General features: G+C 28.5%; 1 pseudogene; it reads right to left on the bottom strand.

Annotated features, from left to right (window-relative positions):
* Positions 1-14,132: 14,132 nt before the first annotated feature.
* The window catches only part of LOC106323400, an 8,287-nt pseudogene continuing 7,307 nt past the window's right edge, over positions 14,133-15,112 (bottom strand).

Consider the following 15,112-nt stretch of genomic DNA (forward strand, 5'->3'; position numbering starts at 1 on the left):
TATACCAAACCAATCAACTCAACTAAAACTCAACGACACATACATTGTGCCAGCTAAACAAATATAAACTACACGGCCAAATATTTAACAATTTACAAACTTACTTTCACATATGCGTACGAAGAAGACGAAGACGACAACCAAGATCAGTGAAATTACCTAAACAAAAAAGAAGAGTAAGTTACAAACTCTGATAAATACAACTAACAATAATTTTTTTTACATATTACCCATCAAATAAAAGAGAAACAAGCACAACCACACTAGGAGATACAAGAGACAATCCCAACATATACAAAGGCGGCAACAACATCTTCACCTGCTGACTCCTCTTGTCTTATAAAAATAGCTTATATGCTCAATGTCAACTTGCCAACGCTATTGTCTTCTTATGAGAAATACATATATTCTTTTAAAACCCATTAAGATCCAAATACTAATTGTCACTCATTTTAAAGTTATTTCTACAAGTTTTCATATATTTGTTTTAAAGGTCAGGTAAAAACAACAAGTTTAAAAGTAAAAAAACATATAACCAACATAATAAGAATAAAAAAAAAATTATTACTGAATACACACAACTTACACAACTAAACTAGAGAAAAAAATATCCAGAAACAAAAAGTACTCTCAACAACCTTAATATAATTTATGTAATCTCAACAATACAAGTAACAAATTAAAAAGACAAACAAACAATAAGTCTCAGTGACACAGCAAACAACAACACGAACTATATCAATCACATTACTAACACAGTTTAGTCCTTCATGAGTGGAGAACAGTGCATACACAGTATATTATCACAACTCTAACCCTATAACAATAAAAAACTTAAAAAACAATGATCAACCCAAAACGTAAAATTCACAGCTACAATAACCCTAACAAATATTGAGATGAAACAAGAAATATGTCTATATTATAATAGTTGAGTTTTTGCTCACTCCTCAGCGCACCACATCAGCGTTGTGTGGGACCCACTTTTAAAATGAGTAAAAAGTATCAAGTCCATGGCTCGAAACCGGGTTATTGAGATATAAACACCAACATTTATACCACTAAGCTAAATGATACTTTGTACATTGATGACTGAACCTAATATATATTTATGAAGGTCGGAAACCCTTGCTTCTTCGGGTTCCTTTAAGGGTCGGACCTACAAGTGTATTATGGGTTTCATTTTTAAATGAGATTCATCACGTTATATGAAAAAAGCTCAAGTTTGCAACAATTATAGTTTTCCCATATTATAAATTGTTGTCGTTTAACATGAGTTTGAGTTCTTTTCATCATTGCTTCAAACAATTCTGAGTTACAGAGTTGCACCGCGTGTCTGTTCGTAATCTATTTTTTCACCGGTGAACTCTTCATGTCCCCATCTTAAATCGCTTGATCATAAATGTTCCTGATTTGTAGCCCCTCTATAAACCCTATATATATGATTCTCATCTTTGATGAACCCAACCTGCATCTCCACAAAACTCATTGATTTCTCTTAGCTTTAACCATCTTCTAGAAAATGTTTCTCTCTACCTCTCCAGTTCCTCAAACCGTCGTCCCGACGTCCGTCACTCAACATTCGAGTCTCTCCGTCTTGGTCGTAGTAGTCAGAGCATAGCCTCTGGCTTCCTCCGCTTCTAAGATTCCCTGAACTTCAAGAAAGACAGGGAGTTTGTGGGAATCATGGTTTTCTTCCTTGATGAAAAGGTAAGTTAATCTTTCATCTATCACACTTATTTAACATAATTGTTTTCATCGATTTTCTGATTCTTTGTTGAATAATATTATTTGCAGATTCTGTGATTCATGGGTTTACTCCCGTCAGACGTGCAAATCATTACATGCCATCTTTGAAAGCAAATTCCAATGTGAAAGTCGATTGTTTTCTATATTATAATAGTTGAGTTTTTGCTCACTCCTCAGCGCGCCACGTCAGCGTTGTGTGGGCCCTACTTTTAAAATGAGTAAAAAGTGTCAAGTCCATGGCTCGAACCCAGGTTATTGAGATATAAACACCAACATTTATACCACTAAGCTAAATGATACTTTGTACATTGATGACCGAACCTAATATATATTTATGAAGGTCGAAAACCCTTGTTTCTTCAGCTTTCTTTGAGGGTCGGGCCTACAAGTGTATTATGAGTTTCATTTTTAAATGAGATTCATTACGTTATATGAAAAAAAGCTCAAGTTTGAAACAATTATAGTTTTTTCCATATTATAAATTGTTGTCGTTTAACCTGAGTTTGAGTTCTTTTCATCATTGTCTTAAACAATTCTGAGTTACAGAGTTGCGCCGTGTGTCTGTTCGTAATCTATTTTTTCATCGGTGAACTCTTCATGTCCCCATCTTAAATCGCTTGATCATAAATGTTCCTGATTTGTAGCCCCTTTGTAACCCCTATATATATGATTCTCATCTTTGATGAACCCAATCTGCATCTCCACAAAACTCATTGATTCCTCTTAGCTTTAACCATCTTCTAGAAAATATTTCTCTCTAACTCTCCAGTTCCTCAAACCGTCGTCCCGGCGTCCGTCACTCAACCTTCGAGTCTCTCCGTCTTGGTCGTAGTAGTCAGAGCATAGCCTCTGGCTTCCTCTGCTTCTGGGATTCCCTGAACTTCAAGAAAGACAGGGAGTTTGTGGGAATCACGGTTCTCTTCCTTGATGAAAAGGTAAGTTAATCTTTGATCTATCACACTTTTTTAACATAATTTTTTTCATCGATTTCCTGATTCTTTGTTGAATAATATTATTTGCAGATTATGTGATTCATGGGTTTACTCCCGTCAAACGTGCTAACCATTACATGCCATCTTTGAAAGCAGATTCCATTGTGAAAGTCGATCGTTTTGAGGTTGCTAGGTGCTCAAGCATGTACAAGATAACTGATCATCCATTCTTCATTCGTTTCATCTCACTAACCATTATTGATGAAGTCATCACGGGTGCTCCTGAGATCAATTTCCAGTCAAGATTAGACTGTTCGACAATCTCTAAGTGAATGCGAACCTAGAACTCATAGGTATATTATCATATTGTATCTGAGTTTATATTATGCTTCGATATCATAACTGATATTTAAACTCGCAGATGTAGTTGGGTAAATCCGTTATGTCCAGGGCTCTGACCTCACCAAAGAAACAACTCGAGTCGTTATTCGTCTCCTCATTGATCCGTAAGAAAAAATCAACACATAATTCCTTTTATATTATTGTCTATATTGCGCTAACATCAATCATCACAAATATTTCATACCCAATATTTGTGGTCGTCTATTTATCTCTCTTACTTATCAATCTAATTTTATACAAATCTTTATTTTACGGCTTAAAAGATACCACAATAACCCAAACATACTAAACACCAAAAACTAGAATCCCAAAAAAGACGAATCATTAATGATCATCTCTCTTCTTGTCTAATCTTACTAATAAACTTCAAAACAAATATACCAAACCAATCAACTCAACTAAAACTCAGCGACACATACATTGAGCCAACTAAACAAATACAAACTACACGACCAGCTATTTAACAGGTTACAAACTTACTTTCGCAGATGCTTACGAAGAAGACACAACCAAGATTAGTGAAATTACCTAAACAAAAAAGAAAAGTAAGTTACAAACTCTGATAAATACAACTAACAATGATTTTTGTTTACATATTACCCATCAAATAAAAGAGAAACAAACACAACCACATCAGAAGATACAAGAAACAATCCCAACATACACAAAGGCGGCAACAACATCTCCACCTGCTCACTCCTCTTGTCTTATGAAAATAGTTTACATGTTCAATGTCAACATGCCAATGCTATTGTCTTCTTATAAAAAATACGTATATTCGTTTAAAACCCATTAAGACTCAAATACTAATTGTCACTCATTTTATAGTTATTTTTACAAGTCTTCATGTATTTGTTTTAAAGGTCTAGTAAAAACAACAAGTTTAAAAATAAAAAAACATATAACCAACATAACCGAAAACTTAAAATTCACAGTTACAATGAAGCTAAAAAATATCGAGATGAAATAAGAAATCTATCCACGACAATGCCCGAAGTGGAATCAATGCCTGACTTTCGGCTATTGTTCCGTGCAACAAGAAATTATATTTTTCAGTACAAAAATTAATTAAAAAGCAAATATACACATGGAAAAATTGACCACCTCAATTTCAGGATCTACAATGACATTCATGTGACACAAATCGTCTAACTTAAGATTTGCACTGATCATTTATTATTAAACCATCACTAACAATTAAATTAGTTCCCACGTTATAATAAATGAAACTACACAAAATAAGTAGTGGAATTTTAGAAGCAACAAATTTGTTAAAACAACCAATATAACTAGTTAGTAAACGCACTGCAGTACTAATATGTTTTTGTTTTTGTTAAATCATATATTATCAAAATGTTGATTTAACTATAGACTATGCGTGTTCTTAGTATGAGCCATTATGATATATAAGTTATAATATTAATATAACATGAAGCAGGTGTATAGACTGAAACTTGACAAAAGAGGATTGCAAAATGGAATGAGTCGTTTTTATCAATTACATTTCTAACCAAAAACATTTTCAATTTCCAAGTGACAGTTGAACTTCGAGATTACAATATGATTTAGACCCGTTATAGTCGATAAAATTACATGCGCTTTTTTAGATCCTTTAGGATAGTGTATATAGTTAACTTTTTTTTGATCAAATTGTATAGTTAACTAATAATGAAATCTTTTCTGTTGCAAAAATATCACAAATATTTCATGTTATTTGTCAATATATACAAAAGATAGCGTTGCAGACAATAAAGTAATTATATATAAAGTGAAGCAAGTTATTAATCATACGACAGTTCTTCCCTTTACAGCATAAATCATCAAAAGCTCAGTACTTTACAGCTTCAATATCACAACTTGACGACAAAACTAAGCTCAATTCATGATAATTTTATCCTTCAACAACCAAAAGATTAATGGAAATAAAAAGATCGCTTTCTTATTGGTTGTAATGATATAATCTCTATATGGTTCGTTTGGTTCTCTATTATTGTGTCTTGATAAAGAGAAGCTACAAAAAAAAGTTGCTTTTAGTCCCACACGCATGTAACATTTGTTAGTCATCCATGAGATAGTTCAGAAAAAAAGTTCAATTACAAGATATAAGATAGAGCGACTAGGTCATGCATTTTTATGTTTACATCGGCTTGAAAATATGCAAATGTATTATTTTGAGAATTTTCAGGTATGTAAATGAGTAAATCGATAGTCTACATGCAGGGGCACTATTTGCCGATAATAATAATGAGCAGTGCGGTGAATGTTCGTAAGAAGTTAGTGCTGCACATATTATCCACCAAGTAGATGAACTCGTGGATGGGTCGCTAATAGCAATAGTCTAACATGTATCACATATTTATCTTAGTCGGTGATTTTCCCGTGCTCATGCACGGATATAAATATTTACAAAATAAATTCATTATAATAATTTATTTACATTATAATAATTTATCAGTATTTTGTTTTAATTTTTAAATTATTATGTTATTTATTTGTAATCAATATGCATGGTTTATTTTAAATAACATTATGTCATTTTAATTAGACGTACACTTTTGAATATATAATATCTTGACTGTTTGGTTATTATTTGGATATATCAGATAACATTACTTTTTAGATTCAACTAAGATATCTTTTTATAGAGATTAAAATTTTGATTACTTTTGTTATTTTCATGTAGTTTGATTCTTGTCTTAGATTTGTATATATATATATTTTTAGTAAGATTATGTATAATTTAATATATGTTATTTTGAGAATCAAATAGTTAAAGTAAACTAAAGTGTTGATCGATTCAAAGTTACATAAATAAATATAACAATAATACTTAATTGTAATAGTTGGTTAAAACATTTATAATATTATTTGAGAATTTCATATTTATTTAGTAATATGTTGAGTCGTTCTATAATTTACATGTATAAAAATATTATTATACATGATATTATTTTTATTTAATGTTTGACTTTATATACAATTTTTGGATTGGTCTAGTTACTCATTTTATGGATATATTGTGTTACATATATTCCGTCAAATTCAAGTATAACTATTTCTAACCTAATTCAACCAAATCATATTTATTATATTCGTTGCATTAGTTTGGTTTTCATCTTAGATGTGTATATATATTAATGAATGCTAGTTGTAAATAGCCCCATGACTATGTTAATTTTATACGATTTAGTAATTTGGTATATGTTAATTTTCAAAAATAAAATTATAAAAATAAAGTGATGATAGGTACAAAATTGCATCAAAACATAACCGATACATTCTAAAAGAGAAGATTAATTCTTTACTTTAATATCAAAATTATTCTTCTAAACTTTCCTTTTTATGAGATCACATTATGTATAAAAAATATTTTTGTTTTAAGTTTTATAAATATTTTCTTTATCATATAGTATGTTATTTGAAAAATATATAAGAGAACATAAAAAGATTAAATTAAATTTTAATCATTAAAAATATCTTAGTTTATGTGATTTAAATTATTTTTAAAGAATTTGAGAAATAGATTGATTAAAATAAAATGCATAATACTTTTAAAATATATATTATCTTTTTTAATATTATTTTTTTAAAAGGGGATATTATTTTTACTTCAAAATCAAGATGATTTTTTTGAACTTTCCTTATTATTAATTACACTACAATAAAAGATATTTTCATTTTTTAAATTTATGAAAACAAATTATTATATAGGTTATTTGAAAAAAAAAAATCTAAATAAAAAAATAAAAATAATATAAAATAAATATTTAATAATGATAATTAGTTATATTTAATTCATTAAGGGTATCATCGTAATCAACCACCATGAGAGTTAACGTGAGCGTGACACATAAGAAACTGACTTCTCAAACAATATTATAGAGATATAATCGTATACCATTGGTATTATACTTAGCCCTGGGACGGATCCGGATATCCGGGAAATTTAGGGTATCCGGATTCGTGGTTTCCGCATATTCAGATTTCGGATATCCGTCTCGATATTCTATTATCTGCGGATATCCGGATCCGTCAAAATAATTAAAAATAATTTTTTTAACAAAAAATACTAATTTTTTAACAAAAAATACTAATTTTTTTAAACAAAAAATACTAATTTTTTTTAATATAATACATAAATTAATTATTTATAAATATATTTATATATGTTTATAATATTGTAAAAAATAAAATATAATATTATAAGATTAATTCATGTATAAATATTAATATATCAAATATAAATATTAATAAAATTTAAAAATTTAATGTATTTTAAAAACACGGATCCGGATCCGGATATCCGGACCTAAAAATTAAGATATCCGGATCCGGATTCGGTTTGCACGGATCCAAGATTTTACTATCCGAATTCGGATCCGGCCACCCCGGATATCCTATTTTCGGAGCGGATCCGGAGCGGATCTGGGATCGAATCCGGATCTCGGATAATAAGTCCCATGCCTAATTATACTGATGTTTTAACATGTTTTAAATTATGTACAATAACCAAAACAATATTGATTATTAATATAAATAATTATTCAATAATAGTAGAATAAACAGAGGTAATCGTTCATATCTTAGAGAATCAACTCGTTTGGTACGATCTGATTTTTTGTTGGATTTAAAATGTAATTTAATGATCATTTTCTTGAATGAATTGAAGATTTAATAATACTATCTGTTTTTGCATGATTTCTTGCCGGGAAAGTAGCATGAAGTTACAAACCAAACCTTTTAATTAATCAAATATAACCACGTGGCCACTCATTGTTTACCGCGCTCCGCATCTCTCTCCCCGTCTCTGCCTGAGCAATTTTTTTCTCCGACAAAAATAAAATAAATGTAAATACAGTATAGTTTTAAGTTTTTTTGTTGGGTTTTGAGTATTCCAATGCCTGCAGCTAAAATTAACTAGAGTTTAATTTTGGGGTTTGGACATTAAATGTGCCCAAGTTTGGACAAACCCACCCCACCCACGTATTACCGTAAATGACCCGTATATTTCGGATCCATAACTTTATTCCACTCTACTGTATAAAATTACTCATTTCTCTTTATTTTTACTCTCTTTTGTCGACTTCTCTTTATTTTTACTCATGTAAACTTTATAACAAAGTTGTGAACAAAAAAAACTTTATAACAAAGTAAATAAACATCGTAATTTTATTGGATTAACGACTACAAAAGATAAATTCTGTCGAAGTTAGGTCCAATATCTCATTAACCTTGAAATCCCACCAGTTTTATCTGTAAAGAAAATTCTAATCAGACCAAATTTCGGGCCCTTAAGGCCTCTTCTGTATTGTGCGGATCTAAACATTTGCTTTTAATTAATGAAATATCCAGTTGTTCAAAAAAAAGGTAAAATCAGACCAAATTTCGGTTAAAAAGGCCGGTTTACTAGAAACATAATAGCAATGATAAATAGGTATGAGCACATATATTCAAAACCTAAGAACCAAACCAAAACAAGGTTCAGTTCAGATTTGGATTCTATTATTTATTCGAGTGGATCATATATCACTAAAACAAAAAAAAACAAAACCGAATTAGAACTTAACTGAAAACCAAATATATAGCAAAATTTATATAATATAATTTATATATTTATAAATAATAAATATATTTAAATTTTTAAAAATTAAATAATTTTAAAATATTATTTATGAATCGAAATACCCAAAAAATACCTACAATAATATTTTATCCAAATTATCTTGCAAATTTTAATTAGAAAAAACTCAAATTTTATGATTTTTGATCTAAATTAACCAAAAATACAGAACCGAACCGGAACTGAATAGAATTCAAATATTAATTAGTTGGTTCTTAATTTTACTATCCAAACCGAATTGAAAACCAAAATAACCAAATAAAAACTGAACCAAATTTTCTAAATATCCAAACATATTAAAACTTTTGGGCATCAGATGCCCAGGGCTGGGGACAAAGATCAGATTTACGAACTTTCGGATCACCAACTGGAAATAATATATGTTGTCGAAGAATTATTATTAGCATCTATGTTATTAAAGCTAAAGTACACATTGAGAATGTTTGGAAATAATGATAGTAGACTAAATGAAAACTGTTTGTAAACAAGGATAATTAATGTCCCTTTGTAATTTCATTAACATAAGCTTTTAACCAAAATCGAAATAAAAAATTTACAACAGTTACCGGTTAACTTTACCCCGACTATCGGCTTACCAAGTGGATATTAATTAATCAAACAACTAAAGTAACATAATATTACTTTATTCCTGAAAATATCTTTAAAATATATAGAGTTTGGAAAATTATGTTAGACGTAATTGTCTCGATTCTCGGTGAAATCTTTGCAATAAATTATTAGCTAAATTTACTAAATTAAACTTCATTCCCACGTCTTTTATTTCTCCAAGCTAAATATCTCCAAACCTTCTTTATATTGCTTCCCAGATGTCGTAGATAACAAAGAAGTCGGAATATTACCTTTGTTTTGATAGAAAAAAAGTTTGTTTTTGTGAATAAAATAATAAATTAAATTAAAATAATAAAAATGAATTACATTTATTGTCACTTTTCACTCCATATAATTATTTTAGTAAATATTGAACTCTTTCTATTTCATTTAATTTAGCCAAAAAAAAAAATCTTTTTTATTAGTTTATAAAACCAGCTAGGTATGAAAATTGGCTATTCATTTAGGTACGAGTTGTTCTTTCCGGATATACATGTCAATTAGGACCGAAGCCTGCAACCCGAGCCTGCCCAGCCCTAAAAATTACCGAGCTTGGGCTTAGTTTTACAAGCCCAAAAAGATTGGGTCTTTTGGGCTTTGGGTATTTTGGACCTAAGCCTGTTTGGGCTAGGACCGGTCCGAAAACCCAAAATTTTATAATATAGCTTCAAATATTATCGTTCTTAAAACTATTATTAGTATTGACATATTTTTTTTTAATATTTTTATTCAGACTCTAATAAAAAAAAAAGTTGTTAATATACTTTATTGTTTGATCATTACAAGTGTCACACTGAAACTTTTGCAAATGTACCTTCTTCTTTTATGTACAACATGTTTTTAAATTTCAAAATACAAAATTATGAAATTTTTGACCATGTTTATCATAAATTTTGTTCTATTATATACTTAGTTTTAATTTATATTTGATTATTTAAATCTTATTAAATTTGGTTTGTTTATAATATGTTTTTAAAGCATACGAAAAAGTAAAACATTTGATAAAGAAGAAAAGTTTAAACTCAATTTATATTAAAAAAAAAGAAACTATTTTTTATGAAAAATTTAAATGTATTAAAAGGATGAAAATGACAATGACAAATTATTTTTCAAAAAGCTCGAAAATGCCTGAAAAGCCCTATAGCTCTATAAGAGCCGTGCTTTAAATTATAGGCCCAAAATATTTATGGACTAGGTGAGGTTCAAATATTTACGGGCTTAGCAGGGTTGGGCCGGGCCGGGCCAGCCCGAATTGACACTCCTATTTTCGGGTATCGTTTTTTCTGAAATTAGGTCCGCTTGAATATTATAAATTTATGTGTGGGTTTTGAGTTGGATCCTTCTAGGTCTGGATGAGTTCGGTTATGATGTATAGGAACCTAAAAATATCTAAATAACAATTGTATCTAAAACAGGTTCAGATATTTGTACAAAAAATAACTATATTATCTGATTCGGTATAGGTCTTTTGAATACAATTGACTATATTACGACCCATATAAAATATATAACACTAATTATGAAAAATAAATATCAATGTATAAAAATATAAGAACCAATACCCGCACGGATGCGCGGATCAATCTCTAGTGACTAATTATCTTTAATAATCCCCTATATATTATTTGAGAAGCATTACAACTTCTTTTTGTAGTCACGTGTCATCACTAGGATGATTCTTAGAATCATTAAAGAAATATGTTGGTCCATCTAATTATATAATAAACTTTTTATTACCATAAATTCATTATTAATGCTCTTTATAATTTCCTTAAATACAAAATTATGGAATTGCCTAATGCGGCTAAACTATATATGACAATTAATGATTTTGAATAATAAAGATTTAGTAAAAAATTAGTGTATCTTCTATCATATTTGTTTAATTTTAAACTATTAAAATAAATTAAACAACCACAATAACCATATAATAAAAATTTAGATTTTTCTGTATATGCTATATTTTGAATTTTTAAAAATGACTATAAATTACTAAAACTGTTATAAGTCTCACATTCAAATTTGTGATCCATGGTTTAAATTTTTTGTAATGATAAAATTCAAATGATTACAAAATCATATAAGTAAAAATTCTAATTTAAATAATTATTAAGATTAATATATATATATATATATATATATATCATTTTAAATTAAATCATAAAAATATCAAATACATAAATATTTTAGTTTTGAAATTTAATATGAACAATTTTTTTGATAAAAGATTTGAATGAACATTGACAACTTAATTTAAAAAATATATAAATTACTAAAACTATTAATCCCATGAAAATTTTATCATCAGTAATTTAAAGTTTTTTCACTATAAAAAATACAAATGATCAAAAAATCATATGAGTAGAACGCTTCATTTAATAGACATTATAATATTAAAAATAAAATATGTATATTAATATCATTTAAAAGTTAATTACATATCCTATCAAATAGATAAAAAAAATATTGTTTGGATTAATAAAATTGATTTAATTATATGTTCGCACCAATTTAATTATATATGTAATAGTTAATGACTTTTAATTATTCAATATATATTTATTATTTCATGTAAAAACATATAATATATATAATTATTTTTATATATAATGTTCATCCCGCGCAAGGCGCGGATCTTAACCTAGTTTCGTGTTATACATTTACCTCTACATAGATAATGTATTGGTATATAACTATATACAGTATCTACCAAATTACGAGTGTAATAGTAACTAGAGATTGATCCGCGCGGATATTGGTTCTTACATTTTTATACGATATTTGTTTTTCATAATTAGTGTTATATATTTTAGATGTGTCGTAATATAACTAATTGTATTCAAAAGACCTGGACCGAATCGGGTAATATTGTTATTTTGGTACAAATATCTGAATCTGTTTCAGATACACTTGTTATTTAGATACTTTTAGGTTCATATACATCAGAACCGAACTCATCTAGATCCAGAATGACCCAACTCAAAATTCACACATAAATTTATAATATTCAATATGGGCCTTATTTAAAAAAAACGATACCTCGAAAAGAACAATCCGTACCTAAATGGATAGTCAATGTTCATGCCTAATTGATTTTATAAACAAATAAAAATAACTATTTTTACGTGTTTGGCTAAATTAAGTGAAATAAAAAGAGTTTTCTATTTAGTAAAATAATTATATGGAATGAAAAATTAAGTGACAATAAATGTAATACATTTTTATTATTTTGATTTAAATTATTATTTTAGTCATAAAACATGTCTTTGAATTATGTTTTGGCTACGTAATTTTCCACCGATCGAAACTAAAATAAAAAAAGTTTTAGTAAAACAAACTAAACCGAACGTTTAACATCCATTGACACAAATCGTTCATGTGAGGGGGTTCCTCCGCTGCTGCATTTGGTAGTTAACCAGTAATAAGTATCCCGCAAACACACCAATTTCTAACCGCAGAACCAGTCGTACAAATCTCTTAAAACCGTTAGAAATCGCAACCATCCGTATCCGTAAATTCCCGCAACCGCAGCCGCTGCGTTTGAACCAATCATGCCCTGAGTAAAATATGGAAATATAATTAATGTAATTATATTAATGAAATTACTAAAATGACACTATATTATTTTTTATATTGATATCTATGTTTCCAAACAATACTCATTTATACTGCTATCCATGTTTGCAAACAGTATCAAAAGGTACTTCAGTTTTAATAATATAGACAAGAGATTGATCCGCGCATCCGCACGGGTATTGGTTCTTACATTTATATACATTGATATTTGTTTTTCATAATTAGTGTTATATATTTTAGATGGATCGTAATATAACTAATTGTATTCAAAAACCTTGACCGAATCTGGTAATATGATTATTGTTGGTATAAATATCCGAACCTATTTCAGATACATTTATTATTTTGATATTTTTAGGTTTCCATACATTAGAAATCAGAACCGAACTCATCCAAACTCATAATGACCCAACTCAAAATCCACACATAAATTTATAATATTTAAGTGAGGCCTAATTAAAAAAAATGATACACGAAAAGAACAATTCGTACCTTAATGGACAACTAATGTTCATGCCTAACTGATTTTATAAACTAATAAAAATGACAATTTCTATGTGTTTGGCTAACTTAAATGAAATAGAAAGAATTTTTTTTTATTTAGTAAAATAATTATATAGAGTGAAAGTTAAGTGACAATAAATGTAATAAATTTTTATTATTTTGATTTAAGTTATTATTTTATTCATAAAATATTTCTTTGAATAATATTTTTGGCTACGTAATTTTCACCGATTGAAACTAAAATAAATAAAAATGTTTTAGTCAAACAACTAAACGTTTAACCATATGCAAAACCCAGTTTTTTTACATTTTTTATTGTATAATCGGCACAAAGTTAATGTTGATTAACTAATAAATAAAAATCTGCACTATTATTATTATGGTAATATAATTAATGATGTGATTTATTGTTAAAGTAATGTAATTAATAAAATTGTTAAACTGAGTGAAATATGAAAAACAATTAATGTAATTATATTAATAAAATTACTAAAATGATACTAAATATATTTCTTTTTATACTGATGCTATCTTTTTAAACATTTCTCATTTATACTGATATCCATACTTTTCGGTTGCCTGCTTGATAGGTTTATGCTTTTTGCTCGTCTTTGTTTTACTCACTGATGTAGCTTCTAATTTTATCTTCATGGTAAGATTTGCAACTGCCCGTAAAACAAATCGATCTGGGTAAGGACCACTCGGAATTTAGGGTTTGAATCGCATAGCTTCTCTACTACTCACAGAGGGAATTCTTTCTGCAAGACATCGAGGTTCCTTGCCTCACAAGCTTGGATTAGGTTTTGTCTTGAGGCACAGCTACGGAAAGTTAGCAAAGTTAAGAAAAGTTGAGGGATTTAATTGAACTTTTCTTGTTCACAAACCATAACGAGAGCCACCACCTCAAGTTTGAGTAATAGAATAACCGTTTGCCGTAAAAAAAAAAAAAAAAACCTTAACGAGAGCCTCAAGTATTGCCAAGCGTTATCGGCTTTAGGATTCATCGCAAGGGCAAGAACATAATAAGGGATTGATTCTTTGTACATCCCCTGTCACACAATAGCATAATACAATATTTAAGTAAGAAAATCATTAAACATCAGATATTTGCTTGTAACACAAGGAAATAAATAAACAAGAACCCTATCCTGGTTTGCATAACTGATTCCCATATTTGCCAAAGCACGAACATAATTAGGTTTCAAATCTAGCGCCTGCCGGTAACAAAACAGTCAAGACAGTAACAGAGACAATGGAAACTTAGGCAAGTTTTCTGATTAAACAGTTTATACCTGTTGATAAGCAGATATGGCATCAGCACTCTGGACACTATCGGCTTGTTGCACCAAGCTTATTCCAAAGCGAATAATCCTTTGGTTTTAATTTTAAAGCTGTTTGGAAGGAAGTAAGGGATCGAAATGACCAAAATTTTCATTAAATAGATAAATATACACTTATACCCCTAGGGTTAAGTAATCCAAACTTTAGTGTTTAGAGTTGAGGATTGGAGATTTGGAATTGAGATTTAAAAGTTTATAAAATAAAAAATAAATATTAAAAATTTGAAAATAAAAAATTTAAAAATAGTTTCAAAAAGTATTTTCTAATTACAAAAAGAAAATTTGAAAAAAAAATTTATAAAAAAAAATAATAAAAAAAGTTCGAATTTGAAAACATATAATCTAAAACTATTTTTTTTTTTTCTTTTTTTTTTTTTTTT

Source organism: Brassica oleracea, chromosome C2 (assembly GCF_000695525.1).
Source record: "Brassica oleracea var. oleracea cultivar TO1000 chromosome C2, BOL, whole genome shotgun sequence".
Lineage (NCBI taxonomy): Eukaryota > Viridiplantae > Streptophyta > Magnoliopsida > Brassicales > Brassicaceae > Brassica > Brassica oleracea.